Below are 20898 nucleotides of genomic sequence, written 5' to 3' on the forward strand. Positions count from 1 at the left end.
TCACACATTGACACATACATAATTCCATAAGAACAAGGGCTTGTTTCAATCCACTAGATTGTTGAGAAAATAACCAAGATCAGAGGGGGAAGGGGATTTTCAGAGAAAGTTCACAGCTTCAGGAGGGTAAATTCTATTGGAAGACAAATTTTTACACATTCTAGATTAATATTGTCAATGAAGTTTGGGGGTTTGTTCTCCATTTTTGAGTTTGAACTGTTCTTGACTCCCTTTGCCATCTTAGGCAGTCTCTTCCAAAAATTAAATCATGTCATCAAACATTCTAGATGGGCTGTTATCAGAACAGTATTCTGATCAACAAAACCCAGTAACACATTTGGAAAAGGCAAAATCTCCACTTGTCCTGTGCCTGGAGCAATGCAGGGCCACCAGAGCAAGAGGACAAGCCTGTGAGAATGAAACCTACTGATACACAGGTTTTGGAAGCAGGAAAAACAAGGAATACCACACAACAAACAAAAGCTCTTAAAAATCATGAGAGACCTTGTGAAGCTATTATGAAGATTAGATGCTACAAAATTTTTAAAAGTAACATAAAAACAGACTCTAATTTTGATTAAACAGAAGTAAATATTGGCAAATTGGAATTGCTTACAATAACACCAATAATCATGAAAAATGCTCTTATACTAAACTTTACCCTAGAGTCACTTACAGGCTGAATTTTTAGGTATTTACAGTGGAGACATACAAATGTAGCTACATTAAGATCCTTAACAATCACATCATAAAAAAAAGTAAAATTGAACTTACATATTTTGTAGAGCCATTTCCAAGGCTTTATTCCATGTTTTGTAATTTTACAAAAATGCAAAACGTAGCCAATGCATTTTCACATTTTCCAGATAATGTGCCTGGAAAAGATGCAAGAAAAAAAGTTCTACACTGTGCTCACCCTCCTCAGGTATATAAGTAAGCCAAAAACTTAATTTCATATGAAGAGGACAACTTTAAAACAAAAGACTACACATACTTTAGAAAGACACAAACCTTCTATTTGTTTACAATCTTGGACAGAGTAAGAAGGAAATGTTTTTCAGATAAAGCTTTGCTAACACCGCAGAAACTTGATTTCATATCCATTCAAGTATGAATGGGAGTCTATTCCCTGGTCTTTGTACACTTTAAATTATTTCACTTACTATACCCCCTAAGGCAGCAAAATACTAAAACATTTGCCTAAATTTGTGAATATTTCAATCACACAGAGCTTTCTGCTGCAAACTCTTGCACCTACCAGCACAGCAAAACGACAATATAAGACTCAGACTTGTTTTGCAATGTTAGCTCCCTAACATCTCACCTTCAGCTGACATTTTTACAACACAAAACAACCCCAAACAATTCTGAATGAAAAATTTTACCCAAATCAGTTCTTCTAAGCACTCAGTAGGAGAAAATGGTTGAGGCATGAGATACTGTGCACGTGTCTTCTGAGAGTGAGAAAACAGAATCGGGCTCTAACTGCATTTGCAGGCCTGGGGAGTAAAAAGTACCTGGGGATCCAGCTGATTTGGGAGATGGGAATAAGACTGATGGAAACTGGCCTCAGAGGACAGACAAATGGACATGTGGAAGCTTCTTAACCTTGTAAAACCTCACCATTTGTTCAGGAGACAGCACAGTGCTGGTAACCCCAACCTCACACTCAAAGGGGACTTAGAAAAGAAAGCAGTGACCCAAACTGTACCTCTAGATTTTAAGAAATCTCATTTTTTAGATTAATCCTAAGATTATGGGGAACAGGCCAGGACACAAACATGAAATATTTGGCCCTCCTTTCTCTTGCTTTCCCAAAGCCGGAGCACATTTGTATTTAAACAGAAGAGTGTTTTCCAGCTCAGAACTGTGTTTCCAGCTTGGCATGTAACTTTGAGATTGTCTTTCAGCCATTAGCTTTCAACCTTAAGACTACTCCTCAAGCTACCAATTTTAACTTTCTTCAGATCCTGGGCCTAATGGATTCTGGAATTAAAGGCCTTTAGAAATCTTAAAAGTATCCACTAGTTTTCTACAGAACGTAATGTCAATGAAAATACAAAAGATTCACAACATTACAATAAGAATGGGAGAAAGTACAGAGAAAAATCTCATAAGAAATTGTTGGCATCTCTTGAAGCTGAGGATTTCAATGCATCTTGCCAATTACGGCTCTGTGAGGCCCATAAATATGATGTTTCTAGCTAGGAAGGAGAGTGAGAAGTTCTTTAGACCAATGCTGGTTTTCACATAATTAGCAGTACAGAACCAAGAGAAACCAAACTGGACTGGTACTAAATCCAGTTATTAGACAAATCAAACATCTGGAACCAAAGATTTCATTCTAAGAACCAACAAAATCACAACTATATTTGTGAGAAATATCTCTTTTGTCACTCCTGGAAAGTATTATGGGCAACCTTCCAGACAAAATGCAATAAATTTTTATGGCTTTACAGTGCATGGGAACGGGCTGCGAGCAGAGGCAGCAGCCCAGGGCAGGCCAGCCCCCTGGCGGAGCTGGCAGCGCTGCAGGCAGAGCCTGCCCAGCCCGGGGCTGCAGGAGCAGCTCCTGTGCAGGGAGCAGAGTCCAGCTCCAGGCCGGGATCCGGGATCGCTCCGCGCCCGCGGGAGCCCAACAGGGACAGGGAGAGACGGGGACTGAGCTCCGGGAGCCCTCCTGGAACGCAGAGTGCAAACGTGAGTAACCACTGGGGAATTACTGATGGGTCAGCTCAGCAGACAAGTCAGGAAGTGCAGTAAGAAGACAAAAGAGACGGAATAGGTTGTGTATATGTATCTATCTATCTCCTAAATGGATTACTGTGATTCATGCTTCTTTCCAGGCTTCATGCAAGCAACATAAAAAAGTATCTTATTATATACTGGTATTCAGCAAAACCATTTTTTTTTTACCACCCACTTCACCTGATCTGTTTCTTACTTCCTTTAAAAAATTCACATTTCAGAGCAACATAAACAACTTGAAATTTCCACAAGAAATTTCTTTGCAACTGACTTGTGTTTAAAGGCAGCAGAGATCAGCAGGGAAATTTTATTCTTTTAAACTTATCTCCTGCTTGCATTCCTACAGGATTTTCCTGTAGGCAAAGTGGAATGACATTGCTCTTCTCCCTGCCAACAAAGAGCAACTTTTGGGTATTCCATCTATCACCTAAGTGAAAATTTTTCCATGCAGCCCTTTCCCCACCTAACATACTCAATGTTCATTAGACAAAAATGCCTCATCTCTCATGGTCTCATCTGATGGAATTACTAACAGGTCCAGAGTTTCTGGCTTTTTTCCCCACTTTGCAGCACACAGCACTCGCTGAGCTGCCACGTGAGCACGGGCAATGCCCAACCCCTGAGAGCTCAGCAATTCTGCTGTTCCGTGGCTTTCCAGGTGAGATGGTGCAGCAGGAGCAGTTTCCAGAGTTTAACAGAAACAGTTTGGAAGGGAGTTCTGACAGAAAGAATTGTCCCACCAGTTTCTAGTGCAACTTTCAAGCAGTTAACCACCAGAAACATTCAGTGCACTAAATGACTGACGTCCTGTATGTACCAAGAGGACAGTGCAATCTGATGGGAAGCTGATCTAAGTTTGCAACTGGCAGCCCGGCTTCAAACGTGTGGGACCACAGCTCTTCACCCTCTTTAGCACTCAAGGGAGTTGTACCCCAACCACTGAGCTCTTTCTGAGGCAAGATCTTCAAACTGCTTCCAAGTGCTGTCCTTGCCTTGCAAGCCCCCCAGCTTTGCTCTGTTCCCTGCACCCTCACTACCCATGGCAGTGCTCCCCAGGCTCCTGTCAGGAGTTTTTGGGCTGGCTGTGCTGCTCCCCTCTCCCTGGCAAACCCCTGCCCCCAGCTCCCCCTGTGCAGGCGCTGGGGTCATGCTGGAGCAAAGGTTCTGCTGCTGGCCTTGCCCAGCCACATCGTGCCCCAGTTCATTTGTTAATGTTTACATCGATCTCCTATTGTCAGTCACCACACCTTGGCAGGAGCTTGCTAATGGGAGATAAAATCTCGCTGAAACAACAAAAAGCATAGAACAGAGTTTGGAAAGTGTATGCTGAAGCATAGCACATGGCATACATACACTAAGCTAAAACAAAAAAACAAAACTCCAATAGCTAACTTTGAAAAAATAAAAATCCATACTCCACTGGTGCATGAAAACCATGGCTTTTAGCATTGATTCAAGTACAGTCTTAAAAAATATGTGTCACAATGTAGTGGGCCCAGTTGGGGGTGGGGAGTAGGAAGATTATTTAATTTAAGCCTTTTGCACCAAAGTCCCTCCTAACTTGTACCCTATTCAGCTGAGCTGAAGTCAAGACATGATTCAGAGCTGTTTGCTGCACTTGCTCATGTTCTGAGGCGTATCATCATGAATCTGTAAGCTCCTGTACAAAATTCAGATGCTGACTGAAGCACCCAAGTTTGTGCCCTTGCACAAAACCAAATTCTGACATGTTCTTGTAATAAGTCTCCCAAGAGCAGCTTAAAACAGCTGGGCAGGCTGGGAGTTTGCATTCAAAGGAAATGCTGCAGGCCTCACTCAAGGAGACACCGCTGTTGCTGCAAGGTGGAGTTTTGTGTTCTCACCAGCTCCATCTCCTTCCCCTGCCCACACCCCATCCATCAAAGAAAAAAAAGAAAAGCAGGATGGCTTCCCTGATACAGGTCATAGTACAGCTCCAAAAATAGCTGTGCCAGCAAAAGTGAGAGTGCAGGGCAAGGCACTGTGCACAGCCAAAGGAACAAAGCACACAGAGCAGAAAGACTTCAGATCAGAAATAGTCCAAGATGATGTGCAGAGCCCTGGCCATTGGCAATATCCAATGGAGCAAACATGCAGCATGAAATCACTGAAGAGACTCAGGAGGGGTGCAGAGGAGGAGCAGGGCTGCTCTGGGGGTTTTTCTCCTTTTGTGTCACACCGGAGCTTTTTACTCTGAATCTAGTCCACATCAAGAAAGAGAATTTTGCTTCCTTTGTGCAAACAAGTTACATTCTTATCTCAGTCTAGAGACTGAAAGCCTGATACACTTTGAAGCCTCAATGCCAATGATGGTTACTTGTATGGCAGCTGGGCAATCCCACAGATGTGAGGAGCTATTCAGAAAAACAGGAAGAAAAGGAATAATCTGACATAAGAGTAACAAGAGTAGGGGACACATCTAAGCAGACATGACCCCCAATGCTTTCAAAGTGAAACTGCAACAGTGATTTCCACATTGAGCTCTTGGGAATTAGCCAAGCCAGACTTTTTGGTGATGAACATCATGGATATCATCCTGAGCATCATCCCAAACCTGATGTGATCACTCACTGCCAGTACTGCAAGCTGCATTTCCCCAAGAACTGCAATTCCCAGGTCCCCTGGGATCACAACTGTTTTTGTCCTGAGAATTTTAATTGGCTCCAATCATCTGCATTTAGAAAGTTTAATTGGTCATATATGCCAAAAGTGTTCCCCTCACGAATCCAGCAACTTGAACTTCCGAAGGGGAAACCCTGACAAATTTGCAGGCATGGTTCCAGCACTTCCTTGCTTTATTTTGGGTAAAACAAAATTGGTTCTTCTTTTTCCCCCAACAGGAAAAATCACAGGGTATGATATTAAAAAAAACTATTTTGATTAAACTGACCTTCCACAATGCTTTATGTAAGACAAGAATTTGATGAGGTATTAGATTTGTCAATTATGAATGCAGAGATGCCACACAGAAAACAAAAAGCAAATTAACTTCATTAATCTTTAACATTCCTATGCAGTGTCCAAAAGAAAAGAGGCACAGGAGAAGGAGCTTTTTATTTCAAAGAAAGGACATTTGAATTTTGCATCTTTTTCATGGAGGGATTGAGAGCAAAATTTTAAATACACCACACTTAAAAAAAAGGAAAGGGAAAAACTCCTCCATTGCAGGAAAGGTATTTAGATTGGGGGGAAAAAAAAAAAAAGTCAGGCATTCACAAATTAGGAAATGGCAGATTTGCACTTGCTCATGCAGTCATAATTCTATTCCCTTGTGGAATCAACCTCTATGCTGAAATTAAGCAGAACACTGTTCAAGGAAAAAAAAACCAGCATGTAATTATGTAACTAAAAACCCTCATTATTCCTAAGTGGACTCTCACTTTCTAGAGAGAAGTCTAGATGGGCCAAAAGAGAGAAAAATTATCTTGTGCACAGTTAATAATCTCATCACAAATGCAATACGATCATTGGCTGAATCCTGAACATTTCAGTACTGCAAATCTGGAGTACAGAACAAAGCAGAGTAGCTGGAACCAAGGCTTTAGAGGAGGATTCATCCAAAGCAGACTCTGAGGAGAGCCCAGTCAAGCCCACCCTCCTCCAGGTGTGCAGCACACGCACTTGCAGACCAAAAGAAGCAGGAGGAGCTGCTCTGTTTTGGAAGGTTATAAAAAGCTCCACTCATGCTTCTTCCTTGTGCTCTCTCTTCTCATGGAAGCTGGGGAGGAGGCAGGGATTGTGCAGCAGCTCTCCAGAGAGGTTCTGTGACCTGCAAATGCTGCAGCATCAACAGGCTTTCACCACAAGAGCTGCCCACAGCTCCTCTGGGCTCTCAGTCAGTTCGTGCTCCATGGCACACTGGCACTGCTGGAATTCATGGTTCTCACACCCTCCCAACATTCTCCAGAAAGGCACAGGTCTGGCAGGTACTGCAGCAACTCACAGTGCTGCTAGTTCAGAAGATGCCATGGGGCAAAGAAAAGGTGTTCTCAGTTTAAAACCACAGCAAAGACTGAGAGCACTATGGATCTCACAGATATGCAAAACCTGTCCATCCACAAAGGCTATCCAAATAGCAAGCTTGCTCTTAGCTCCTCAGTAAATAAAAGGCATTCCTTCAGCCAGATTATTCATTTGATCTCTTTCTCTGGAGTAATTCCAAGCATGCCATTTCCCTTTCCATTTTACAGACTGCTTGTATTTAGCTGTAATAAATTGGTGATCCCCACAGTTATCTATAGTTCCTGCGTGTGGTAGAAAAAATCCCTACAGGGATTCCCCAGGGGAAGAAGAACACCACAGGGTTCTTGAGTGCAGAGAGCAAACAAAAGAGAACAATCACACAGCTAAAAGGTCCCTTCACAGATTTGTCTGGGCCTCCTCAGACAGGGAGAGCCCCAAGCAGGCTGTGGAGCACAGGACTGGGCACAGGGCTCCCAGCACTTCCCTGCACACCTGAGCATCCCTGCCCTGCTCACAGCTGGGGCACCTTGGCTGTGCGAGGTCAACCCTGCACACCCAGGGCAGCACCGGGGCCAGCCAGGGCTCCAGGGAGAGGGAGGAGTCCTGTGCTCAGCAGGAACTGCTGAGGGACACGTCCTAAGCCAGACACTGGGCTGGAGGAGAGTTTTAATATACCCAGAGTGAGATTAAGACACAAGTGTGGTCAAATGTTGGTAACCAAAAGGAAAATTCACGTTTATTTACTATCAAGGAAGTGAGCGAGGAGGAAAGATAGGAAAGGAGGATAAAGTGAAGAATTACAAAAGCAAGTAATCACCACCAGGAATCTGCAGCATCCCATGAAGAGATTTTTTCTTTTGTATTTCAGTGGGGAGAGCTCTGCCAGGGACCAAACAATGGCAAGACAAGTTGTTTTCTAGCACTTCTCCACAGGGGTCAAAGTAGAAAAATTGGCCAAAGTTGCAACTGCAGGCTTGACTTTCTATAGGTTCTGCTTATTTTTCTGAATTCTCTGTCAGAATCTAGCTGGGACAGGCTGACATAAAGCCACCTGCAGTACTGGGGTACAGTTTTTCAAAAGTCTATTAAAAAAACCCTTCTTTAACAGGGTCAAGAAGGGATGGAAGGGGCACCGCAGGCTCGGGTGCCTGTGGGTGCTGCTCCTGGGCTCAGCCCTGGCAGCTCACCATCAGTCTGCACTGGAAATGTGCCCCTGCACGTGCTGATAGGAAGGAGCCTGGCACCAACAGCTCCACTGCACTGAAAACATCTGACTTTGTCTGGGCTGGGAAACTAAATGGACTCAGCATATAGTCCAATGATCGTCTGGACAAATTTCATAACACAGGCACTCCCCCCCACACAAACCATGACTTGTTTGTGTCATAAATTCTGTTTCTCAAAAGAAAGAAAAACCCTCTCTAACAAAAAAACACATGCACACCCCCCATTTGAAACCCAAAGTTGGGTTTATATTTCCTTGGCTAAAAACAACTGCATTTCTGGGAATGACACTAACCCAGTCAAGTTGCATTAAACCAATTGTTAGTACAGGAAGCAAATCAAGCACCAATTTAGTTTCAAAGCAGTTTGGTTTGCTTTAGTTTGTCAAGAGTCAACCCTTGGATGTTGTTTTTAGTTCTCTTTTTCCCACTCCCTGGAAGCACAGCGAAAAGCCAAACCAGAAACCTGCAGCCACATCATTTTGTTTTCAAGCCAAGAAAGATCAGTCCAGCTGCTCTTTAGAATAGTGTGGAAAAAAATATGTACCCTTTAGAACATGCCAAAATTAATGTTTTTAGGTCTATTCAGAGACCTGGCAGGTCATCTCTGACTAGATTTGAGTTTACCACACATGAACCTAATTTTTGCAGCCTATTGATGGCTTAAAGTCCAATTGAATCCAACAGCAAATTCTACTGGACAGAGCTGGAAATTCACCCAGGCTTTTAACAGCAGCAGAAAAACACAAATCCTTGAGACACCCTGAGTACAAGGTATGTGTGTGCCAGTTCAGGGCAATCTGTCTGAGTCACCAGTGTCTGTCACCACCTGTCAGAAGAACAGACAAAACTCACTACATTTTAATTTTCATCCACCATAGGTGCTGCCCATCTTACTTGGAGCTTAACTCTTGCCTGAGTTTCTGATCATACCCTTAGATTAATGTAACTTTGAGATTGTCTTTCAGCCATCAGCCTTCAACATTCAAGCTAGCAGTTTTAATTTTCTTCAGATCCTGGGCCTAATGGATTCTGGAATTAAAGGCCTTTAGAAATTGTGAAAGTATCCTCTAGTTTTCTACAGAACGTAATGTCAATGAAAATACAAAAGATTCACAACATTACAATAAGAATGGGAGAAAGTACAGAGAAAAATCTCATAAGAAATTGTTGGCATCTCTTGAAGCTGAGGATTTCAATGCATCTTGCCAATTACGGCTCTGTGAGGCCCATAAATATGATGTTTCTAGCTAGGAAGGAGAGTGAGAAGTTCTTTAGACCAATTCTGGTTTTCACATAATTAGCAGTACAGAATCAAGAGAAACCAAACTAGACTGGTACTAAATCCAGTTATTAGACAAATCAAACATCTGGAACCAAAGATTTCATTCTAAGAACCAACAAAATCACAACTATATTTGTGAGAAATATCTCTTTTGTCACTCCTGGAAAGTATTATGGGCAACCTTCCAGACAAAATGCAATAAATTTATATGAATTTATGGCTTTACTGTGCATCTTAAAAGCAAGTATATAACAATTAGTCCATTGATGTGAAATTTATTTGTGAAATTTATTGCTCTTCTCTTGGACAGTGTTATGCTTTGTAATTCAGCTTTTGGAAAAACACAACCCAGCTGTTTGGAATGCAAATTTACAAACAGTTGCAGCATTTAATCTTGGTGATGTGGACATGATAAACTCCACTCTAAAAACACACTAAAATCATTGAATTCTCATCTGTCTTGTACTTCAGAGGAAAGTTATTTCACAGAGGTAAGGGGACACAACAGCTGCACTGTTTTTGGCTGGCAGAGTCTTTCCTGATCACCAGGAGCCTAAAATGCAAGATTTAACCACCTTATTCCAGCAGGCAGAGTACTGACAGCCATTATTTAATGTATGTCTGGTGCATTTAACCAGGTCACCCTGCTTCTCTCAGCAGGTGATGGAATGCACTTACTGCAAATTACAGGCCAGCTTTCTGCCACCAAGTACTGATGGTGGGAGACTGGGTCCAAGCTGGGAGCAAGCAGGCCCAGCCCAGGCAGTCCTGGGAAGCACTTGGAGCCAAACCCAGCCAGTGCAGCCCTGTCAGCTGGGGCAGATTCCCTGCAGCAGAGTGTGAGAGTGAACACACCACAGGGACACACACACAGCCAGGGATCCCCTGCAGCAGTGTGAGAGTGAACACACCACAGGGACACACACACAGAGCCAGGGATCCCCTGCAGCAGTGTGAGAGTGAACACACCACAGGGACACACACACACACAGAGCCAGGGATCCCCTGCAGCAGTGTGACAGTGAACACAGCACAGGGACACACACACATGGCCAGGGATCCCCTGCAGCAGTGTGACAGTGAACACACCACAGGGACACACACACACACACACACACACACACACATGGCCAGGGATCCCCTGCAGCAGTGTGAGAGTGAACACACCACAGGGACACACACACACACAGAGCCAGGGATCCCCTGCAGCAGTGTGAGAGTGAACACACCACAGGGACACACACACAGCCAGGGATCCCCTGCAGCAGAGTGTGAGAGTGAACACACCACAGGGACACACACACACACAGCCAGGGATCCCCTGCAGCAGTGTGACAGTGAACACACCACAGGGACACACACACACAGAGCCAGGGATCCCCTGCAGCAGTGTTGCCTTCCCCTCAGCTCTAACTCCATCATGGGGACACACACAGAGCCAGGGATTCTCTCCTGCAGCAGAGTGTGCCTTCCCCTATGCTCCAACTCCATCATGGGGTACACACACACAGAGTCAGGGATCCCCTGCAGCAGTGTCAGAGTGTGCATTCCCCTCAGCTCTGAGTCTGAACACACCACAGGGACACACACACACAGCCAGGGATCCCCTGCAGCACAGTGTGCCATCCCCTCGGCTCTGAGTCTGGACACACCCGTGGCCAGCAGATGTTTGGAGCCTGCCCAGTCTGACCACTGCAAACTGAACAGAGAAGGCAACAGTTCTTCCCACTGGAGCTGGAAAAGGGATAGGAAGCAAGGGCTCTGCTCTTTTTTACTAGAAGTAATTGATTCCCTAGTTATTTTGTATGGAATACAAAAAGGATCAGTGAAGTATGCAAGAGAAGTACTTTCTGAAAATGTTAAAAAGCATTTGATCTGTACAGGCATGCAAAATTCCTTCAGAATGAAGCTATTTGCTTATTCATATAAATAGGTATTAAAACACCTTCAGCTACTGGCAATAAAATAAACCACACAGGGAAAGTGAAAATGTCCAATTTATCTTCTTCCCCTCTCAAGAACACCTACCATCACCATATCCCTGCCCAGCCCTCATCTTTTTCAAACTCTGCAAGAACAGAGGGGACTGATATTCTTGTCACATGAGGAAATGCAGAGCATCACAAGCTACTGAATAAATTTCAAAGAAGATGCAGGAACACCCACCCATGCACTCCCTTTGATTTAGAGGGCAGAACCGTCAGCTTGTGCTCTTCCACTGATAGCATCAGCATCAAGATAAACTTAAAATCAACTTCTCAATTGCTAAAGGCTCACAAAGTTCACTATTCACTAGGAAATTAATCTTATTGTGATTGAAAACTGAGCCTACAACCAGCTTGTTCTGTGGGACACTAATTTGGTGCTACTGCTAACACACTAAGAAATCCATGTTGTGAAGCAATGAGGATGGTACTCTGGGATTCAGATATAAAATTTACCTCAGTATTCCCTCAGGTTTCTGCAATGCACTTTGAACCACGGCCCTAAAGACACGTGGTAAAACTACAGCCCCAGAAGAACACGAGCAACAGAGGCCCAGAGCAGTGAGAACAGTGATATCTTACAGGCAGATAAAATATGCACCAGGTTCAAACAGAAGTGTTAATGCTCTGACGCTGTCTCAGCTGCTTGGACTTTGGTGCCTCAATGCCACAGCAGGTGCTGCCTTCACAGGACCAGAGCATGGCTGCTGGACCCCAGTTCTTCCTTTATGGAGGAGGAAAAGAAGGAAAAAACCAACCAAATGAAAAAAAAAAAAAAAAAAAAAAAAAAAAGAGAGAGAACTTTCCTGCCTTAGAAAAGTTTTGGGAATAAATTTAGAGGAACTGTAGTGGTAAGACACAATGACAAGGGAAAGCAAACTGATGCATCCAGCACACGGATCCCTGCCTGGGAGCTGGTCTTCCTCAGGTGTCCCCAGGAACCCCAGAGGTTCTGCCCAGCAAGCTCCTGCTGCCACTGACAACAGGCAGGAAGTTCAGGGCAGGGACTGGCACAGAGAGGGACCTGCCCTCAGCTTCTCCAGCAATTCCACGAGTAAACCTGGAGTAACTGCTCTACCCAACACTTATCAAATCACAGCAAAATGGGAAGAAACAAATAGCATATACAAACCTCTCATGTATTTTCAATTAAAAGTCATGCATGTTAATTCCTAGGCTTCTCTTTCAATATACAGCCGCAGTTGTTCAATTGCAGTCAGGGAGATGATGGAGAAAAGTTATTCTCATTTAAAATGCCTGGCACTTACCTTAACTCAGACTTCAGTGGCTTTTGCCAGTGTATTAAATAATTATAACAAATATCTATTAAAGGAGATACAATAATTTTCTGTGAACACTTCTATCACAGTGTCTGTGGGAGAAATGTACAATGGACGCTTATGCAACAACCTCTGCTACCCTAGAGCTCAGCACAGGCAGTATATAAAACACACGTCTTAAAAAGCTTTGTTTAGTAACTATTTTCTTCAAAACAGAAGATCACAAAGAAAACAGGAGACCCCAACCACACTGCCCCACAAAAAACCCTTTGTCCTCTGTCCTTCAGTATTCAGTGGCACCAGAGGCAGAAAGGCTTTGGCCACTGTGTGACCCAAGGCCATCCTGGCACCCTCCTCAGCCCCACTGCAGCTGTATCTTATTTAGTGCTTCAAGTCCCATGACCCATATCCAATAAGGAGGTTCTGCCTAATACACTGAGCAGATAAAAGGATGCTTTTCAAGCAAAGGTTATGCAACAGATCCATACTGCAATGCAAGCCCCAGAACAGTAAACAAATGTCAAGATATAAATAAAACACATTTTTACTCTTCAACCTGTAACACGTACCAGTCACCTGTTTGTAACAGAACCATGTCTGTTACAGACTTTTGTTAAGATTTATCAATTCATCTTTATTAAAAATAAAAAAAAAAAGCCAAACCAAACTACTTTACCAGTATATTCATTAAACATTTTTAGGATACAGGAAACTCAAAAACATGTTAAAAACAGATGAGAGCAAAGAAGCTACATCTGTATTAGTTTTCTAGATTAAGATCATTAAGAGCTCGTGAAACAGCTCTGATAATTTTCAGAAATAATTTGTGTGTCACCATTGCACTAACCCCTCCAAACCAACCATTGTCTGCTAAACAATCTATCAAACTCAGCTGAAGACTCCCCAGCACTTCCAATACAATTTAAATAAGCTACTGAAAACACACTTCCTAACTAAACACAAAGCCCAAGACAACATAGGAAAGAGATGCTAATATCTGGATCAGTATTCAAGTTTCTGATCTTTGATGTAGCATGCTGTTGATAAAAATCCTGCCACTTTCCAATAGAAAGAAAAACCTCAAGTGTTTTAAGTGAAAGTTTTTTGAGGCTTTTTTAGATACATATGAAAATGTTCCAAAAATAAAATTAATTGCTTTTGAAATCTTATTTGAATCAGAAATCTAAAAATCCAAATCCATACAAATTTTCCAATAAACCAAGAATATCTGTGAGGTATTAAAATGATACTGGGATCAGGTGAGAGATTTACTGCACCTGTCACTGTAAAAACAAGCACTAGAAATGAGACAATCTGCTGCAAAGACCAATACAGGATTTAAAGGGGCAATATCTTGTGAGCCCTCATTTCTCATCTTCACAGCTCCAAAACACCAGTCCTTGTAAAACATTCTCTTGTATAATTCTCACTCTCAACACACACTTTTAAAGCAATGTTGACAATTGACAGGTTATGAACTGCAGAGCTCACAACACTTCATCAGTGCAGGGCAGAAAGCTCTCAGATGGTCCCAGGCATCTGCTCTCAGTGAGAGCTGACAAAATCCACTGCAAACTCCACTGCAGCCCAAGATGGGAAAGGACAACCAGAATCCTCTGGTTTTTAAATGAACAGAAATGAAACCCAGAAATGAACACAAGACAGTTAGCCCATACTTTAGTTATTCACATGCTATTTAGAGACACATTAGGTGATTTAGAATGTGGTTTTCAAAGTGAAATAACCCCTGCTCCAAAGCACTTAATCTAATCTGAGGCATTGTTTGCAGTAATAAGATCACACTCTTTTGAACAAGTGTACATTATATACCTTATCAACAGAAGCTGCTTTAATGGGCCCACCACACTGATGCTGAACAGAGAGAAACTGCAGGACAGACAGCATGAGAAACAGGGAGGGCTTCAGGATAGGAAAATTTGTCTTGAATGGAAGATGAACAAGGTTTTGACAAGATATTCCATTAACAAGTAATTTCAAGAGGCAGTAATATTGGAAACACTCTTCTACAGAGCACAGAACAGAGAGGTGTCCAAAGGAAGTGTGATGCCACTCAGCAGTAGCATCAGGCAGCATCCAAAGGGCAAAAACACAGGCAGGCCAAACCAGAGCTCACCCTCAGCAATGTGATGGGACCAAGGCAACCCCTGGGATTAGATCAGTTCAGGCATCCCCACACTTGATTTACATTTCACCTCTGCTGCCGGCAGAGCACACAGCTGCAGGGCAGAACTATTTTCTCCTGCTATTAACAAGAACGTGCCTCGTTTCAAAATCCCAAGGAATGCTGTACTCCAGCGTGCTATGTAACTGCAGCATCACATTCCACCCATCTAAGGAGTCAACCCATTCATTTTCCATTAAATTAATATGCCTCCCTTTGTTCTGGAAGAAAACATGGTGAGCCATAAAAACGAAACACACAGACACATTTTTCCCATCTCTGCTTTCAGAGGCCAGGGCTAAGTGAAAGAAAAAATTGCTTTACTGTGTCCAGGGCAATCGTTTTCCTCTCTGGATTAGCACTCAGGGTTACCACAGTTTGTGCTGCCCTTTGTGACTAGTTGCCACTTCCCAGGTACAGCTGTACAAACTGCACTCTGCAATGCAGCACAAAATTAACTATTTAACTTAAACCCAAATCCATTCTCCCTACTTACTGAAAAACAGCAGCTGACAAAGTATGGATCTGGCATTTGCTCACATGCAATAAAATTTGCTGCAAGTATCCAAAAATACACTTCCTGGCTGGCAGCCTAAGGAACCAATCAATGAAAGTTCAAGAGGTGTGTTTCACAGTCCAGATGTTCTCAAACTCTGCTCCACTGACAGCTTGCAGACATGGCTGGCCACATCATGCTGACTTTTCTCCCCTTCGTTGTACCAGCTTGTGTCCAGAAGATGAAGAGCACATTTGAAATTCTTTAAATATTTCTCCTTAAACATCTCCTTTTGCTACAGTTAGCATAAAATAGCACAGCAAATCAATGGGATAAGAGGCTATCTCAAAGACAACTTGGTGGAAAGTACAAATCAAACTCAAAGCTCTGCAGCAGAATAAACTTAATGAGAACTCTGAAGGCAGAAAAATTACAGGATCCACGTGTGCACACACACATTATAGATAATGACAAGAAGTCCACCTGGCTGAAATGCTTTTCTTAACCCCACCTACTCACTTTGTCAGCAGACACAGTGTTGAAATTTGTGAAAACTGGACAAGGGAAAGAGAGCTTACCTGCATACTTAAGGATAAAACTTAGTAGGATTTTCTAGGTAAACAAATTGTAATTGTGAACAGTGTTACTAGATCTTATTTCATTAAAAACCCATGCCTGAATGATTTCCTCTAACACTTCAGTTGTATAATATATCACTTATAACAATCAGTTATAAATTATTATATAAATGCAAAACTGTATCTCAGAAAAAAGATGAAAACTAATTTAAACACGCTTATCCATGCACCAAAACAAACACAAAATGATCAAAACTGACAAAAATCTAAGCTTGAAAACACTGCCACACTCCCTGCACAGGAGATACACAAACTCTAGCTTTGGACATACAGATGTTGTCACCCATCCTTTTATCTGGATTTTAAATTAGGAATTAGCAACCTGAACACCTCTGACACCACACACAACAGGCACAAGGGAAGCAGCTTGGTCCAGCAGGTAGGTCCAGCAGCTGCTGCTGCTACACAGAGACCTGCCCTTGTCTCTGTGTCACAAGAATGCTCACAGTTCAGTCCTTAGAGGGAAAAATGAATGGAATGTTTAGCTTGATACAAGGAAAAATCGTTAGAAATTACAAACCAGGCAGCTCCATTGCCCTTAGCAGAGAAATTGTAAAACAGGTCATGTATGGCACCTTCTATACACCATTTTTTATTCTGGTCTTGGCTATCGAGTCTTTTGTCTCTCCCTTCCTTGCAAAGGCACACAGATCTGTGAGCACACCCAGAGCAGCCTCTGAGGCTCTTCTGCTGCATTTCCCAGGGAGCAGCCCTAATCCTGCCAAGTCAGAAGAGTCACCGATCCATCATTTCTGCTAGCATGCTACAGAGCAGAGCACTAAAGCAAAATTCTAATATTCAGTGCTTTTCCATGGAAAAGTGCTCTGCAACTTCACTCTGCTCCATCTTTCCTTCCCTGAACAGAACTTTTGCCCTTGGTTTTATGTCTCTGCTTCAGACACAGGGCTGCTTAATGATAGCAGAACATGCATTGCATTCTGTGATTTCTTCAATCCTAAATAACCCAGACAAACTCCTTGCTTTTAGTAAAACAATTGTATGCACTACCATTTCTCCTTGAACACCAAAATTCCAACAACTCTTGCCCACTAGGTCACTGAATTTTAAGTAACCATCTTTAATGTAAGCCACAGCACTCTAGCCAGGTACTCAATTTCTGGTGTGAACAAGAATTTATTTTCACCTGGAGGTTCGTGTGCCTGCAGCACAGGTCAACAGCTTCATGCACTACACAAACCTTTCAGCCAATATTCTGCTGGCAGATCCCTTTACAGACAGGCTTCTAAATCAACCCAACTCAAAACTATTGCTGTGGCTAAATATGGGGCTCAGGTGAGCAGGAGAGAAGTGATTTCCTTGGCTCACCATCAGTCTGGCTGTCTGAGGGGTTACTGAGATCACGGATGCTGCTGCCTCGGTCTCTATTTTTCACATGTCTTTTGGCAGATATATAGAGCAAGACAGATTCCTTTATGTGTGATAAATGCTACAATCACTGCCATCTCCTTAGGGAAGGCAGAGTGCTGATCACAGCTCAAATGGGTATTCAGCTCATATGGAAAACACAACTTCCCCACTGCAAGGCAGGCTGATCTTCTGCAGGCTAAACAGTCACTGATAGAGAATGTGTGTTTTGATTACCTGACTACACTGCACTTTATAAAAAAACCATTCCTTTGGGTGGGTTTGATCACTTTTGTTGTCCTTTAAGGCAGTAATTTTATCACCTTATTGCTTTTCTTTTAAACTCCATCTTGGGAAAAAGAAAGTAAGACAAAAGCCAGACGAGAAAGGTCTGTTCACCATCAGCTGTGCCCCAGCCTGTACAACACAGAGCTCTGTAGCACTGTGGATTCTCCCAAGCTGACAGTCACCTCCAAGCTCACACCACTGAGTGCCCAAGGAACCTGCAAACTTACTAGAGCTCATATTCTGACATACTCATAAAAATTACCAGCTACTGACACTGCAGTCAATCATTTCATATTACACCTTGGGATCGTTAAGGATTAAAAAGCCTAAGTAAATATTCATACAGCAGAAATACTCTCCTCTAGATAAATAAAATTAGGTGTGGTGTGTGACACAAAGACATGGCATTTCTCTCATAAATCCTACTTGCCTGTAATCATACTCTTGTTCTCCTTCATTTACCTTTCTGCCCACCAGCAGGTCACAAAGCTTCCAAACTGTTTATTCTTCCGGGCATTTTGTTTGGTTTTTAATACTGTCTGTGTTTAAACAGTCTATATGGTTCCAAGCATTGCTGCAAACACCCATACAAAATTAAATTCAATAAACAAAAAATCTCTTCAACACCTTCAGAACTGCAGGTATGACAGAGTCAGTGAGACATGCACAGCAGAAGAGGCAGCCTGCCACCCTAGAAGCTTTTACTGAACTCTGTTCTATTTAGTTCTTACATCAGCTGGATAACAAATGATTTAAAATACAAATATTCTATATCATATACTTCAAATCTAGGCTGTGAATGCAAACAGTACCATTATCTGCTTAACAAAGACCAATTATTCACTGAATAATCAAGCTACTGTGCAAGTTCTGAATACCTGTAATATGTTATTTGATAATATGGTGCCTTCTGACCTAGACAGTGCTGCCTACAGTATATAATTAAAGGTTTCAGATACATTTTGCTTCTCTTCTGCCAAATGTTGTTCATGCAGTATGCATTATATACTCAGTGAAACAAAGAGAAAAACAGCCTTTTCCAGACTGAAGTGCTTTGCTAAACCATTTAAACACAACCAGTAAAAGCCCCAAGATCAGCTGTCCATCTAGGGAAGGAAAGTACCACTGCTATCAGTTTTTCTTGCAATATCCAATTCTCCATTTTATAACTCCATATCCTGAACACTGGCCTTCCCTTTTTTCTACCTGCATTCTAGGAAATAACACTTGGCATTGCCTTATGATGGCATTATAACCAAGATAAGTATTTAATTTCATTAGATATCATCAGCAGAGAAAGCTCCCGCCCCACACAGCCACCAACAAAAAGAGAGCATGTTTAAAAGTGATTTTTAAAGCTTGTGAAATACACAGGCACAAGGGTATAAAGTCCTCCCTCTCTTGACAAAGTGCACTGTGCAAACCTGTATTTCCCAGTCAATTTGTCCCATGTACCTTAATCCTCATCTGGAGGCACGAAGCAGAAGAAAGCTGGCTGACTTCACTGCTCACTCAGCCCATGAAATCTCTCCATCAAGGCAGCCCGTGGAAGCCAAGAGTGTACAGTGCTCTTAGCTGAGACTGTGGAACCTTTCTCTCTCACCAGAGATGCATTTACTTCATTTAACCCAGCAAACATCAGTCACATCCCAGCAGTCGCCTGGGCACTCACAGACCTGGCTGCATTTGCAAATGCTTCAAACAAATAACCAATTAGTCTTTGCTTGCTAGTTCCTATACCCTGTGCTTCCAGATTTGGGCCTTGGCAGGCTACCAGCTACTTGGGCTGCAGTCCTTTCCCCCTGAAAAAGGGAAATCATCTTATCCTGAAAGAAGTTCTTCAAAAACAACAAGCCTATCTATGCTTCAGAATGAAGTGTTGCAGTCAGATTGAGTAAAATATCCAACTGCTAATGGAAAAAACTCCAAATTTCTTTCCATCACTCCCAAATTTCACAAGGGAGCTGCTGCTGAGCATTTTTAATCAAAAGAGAATGTAATTAAAAAATAAACCAAACATCACCCTTGCAACTGGACAGTCCATAGCTCGAGATTCAAAGGGCTGTAACAATCCCTGAGCTCCTGTTCCGTGGGCTCTGGAGGGAACTCTTTGCCTGGCACTCCAGCCTTCCCAGCATTTCAAAGAATACCTTCATTTACACATCAAACTGCTGCCTTCTGGCAGGATCCAAGCCTGGGTACCAGCCTAAAAGCAGCACTGTTACAGTTCACTGTTACAGTCTCCTCCTCAGCTAGAACCATGGCTCTGTCCCTGCTCAACAGTTACTTCTTTTTCTACAGCAGAATAATAGGTGCAGGAAGATGGCCAGTACCATTAAACTCACTCTCTCCAGAATCTTTAACTAAATATAATCTTTTTCAAATGTCAGTCTCAGGAGTCACTATGGTGACTATTCTGACTTCTAAAACTGCCTTACCAGTTACTTCTATCTCCTGAGAAGCAACCTACTGAAGGAATTCTTTCTCATTTCCACATTAAAAAACAATAGCAGGGAGACAAGTTTGGTGAATATGTCCATGAATTTCACTCAGCATGTAACATTTAGATTCGTGACATATTTATCCCACGATGAACTCTGAAATAAAATATATTTCAGAAAACTTCAGTACAAGTCATATGACACCATGCATTTAAAAACCCCAACTACTACTCAGGAAGTACTCTCCAATGCTCTGAGCTAAAGAACTGGGGCTAAAGGAAAAGCTTTGATTTTTTTCTGTGCTAGCCCTCCTCTTATTCTTCTTCTTTTGAACTGGAGAACAATTCTGCAGGGCACAAGTCATTCAGGAGGGCAGGGCAGGGCGCAGCTCAGCAGGGATGGAGCAGAGCTGGCTGCCCCAGCAGGGCATGGCTGCAGGTCAGCAGCAGAGAGGCCACAGCTCTGGCCCAGACTCCAACAGAAGCCATGCAATATTTCCTCTCCCCAAATTCCCACCGTCAGCCCGGTTTCACTGCTGTGTACTGAGGGTTGAATTCCCATTTTAAAATACTTGGAAGACATATTAATGCACAGAATATCTGCTCAAAAACAGTTCCTTTGGAGTAGATCTCAAACTTTGGATTTTTCTTTTTTGAAACTTAAAATGAACTTTTCCCATTGCATGATGCAGTACAGAACAAAAGTTTTTCAGAAAGCTATCTGTGGTCCTTTAAATAGGCTCTTGCAGGAAAAAAGGCAAAAAATCTCAATACTTACAATATTTAAAAACTTGACTGCACTTCTATTCAAAACAAAATGAAAATATGAAAGAATTTAGTGAAGAAACTCCAGCCACTGTCCTCCACAAAGACAAAACTCTTCTTTCTAGTCCACAAGCACTTTCATATCACAGTGGAATCACTGCAGCAGTACTATGTAATAAATACGCATGTAATAATCAAAAGTGAGGATCCCTGATCTAAAGA

The 20898-nt window shown here is 42.5% G+C and overlaps 2 protein-coding genes across 4 annotated transcripts in view; one reads left to right on the forward strand and one right to left on the reverse strand.

The window, feature by feature from the left end:
- Window positions 1-20898, reverse strand: part of TMEM266 (transmembrane protein 266) — an 82971-nt gene that overhangs the window by 54908 nt on the left and 7165 nt on the right. For all 3 annotated transcript variants that reach the window (XM_064722398.1, XM_064722400.1, XM_064722399.1), the window contains exon 2: window positions 775-875. The gene's annotated coding sequence lies outside the window, so the exon portion shown is untranslated. The remainder of the gene's footprint in view (window positions 1-774; window positions 876-20898) is intronic.
- NRG4 (neuregulin 4) overlaps window positions 2586-20898 on the forward strand; it is a 48300-nt gene continuing 29987 nt past the window's right edge. Inside the window, exon 1 of the mRNA XM_064722404.1 lies at window positions 2586-2700. The gene's annotated coding sequence lies outside the window, so the exon portion shown is untranslated. The remainder of the gene's footprint in view (window positions 2701-20898) is intronic.

The sequence above is a fragment of the Zonotrichia leucophrys genome, chromosome 10 (genome assembly GCF_028769735.1).
Source record: "Zonotrichia leucophrys gambelii isolate GWCS_2022_RI chromosome 10, RI_Zleu_2.0, whole genome shotgun sequence".
NCBI lineage: Eukaryota > Metazoa > Chordata > Aves > Passeriformes > Passerellidae > Zonotrichia > Zonotrichia leucophrys.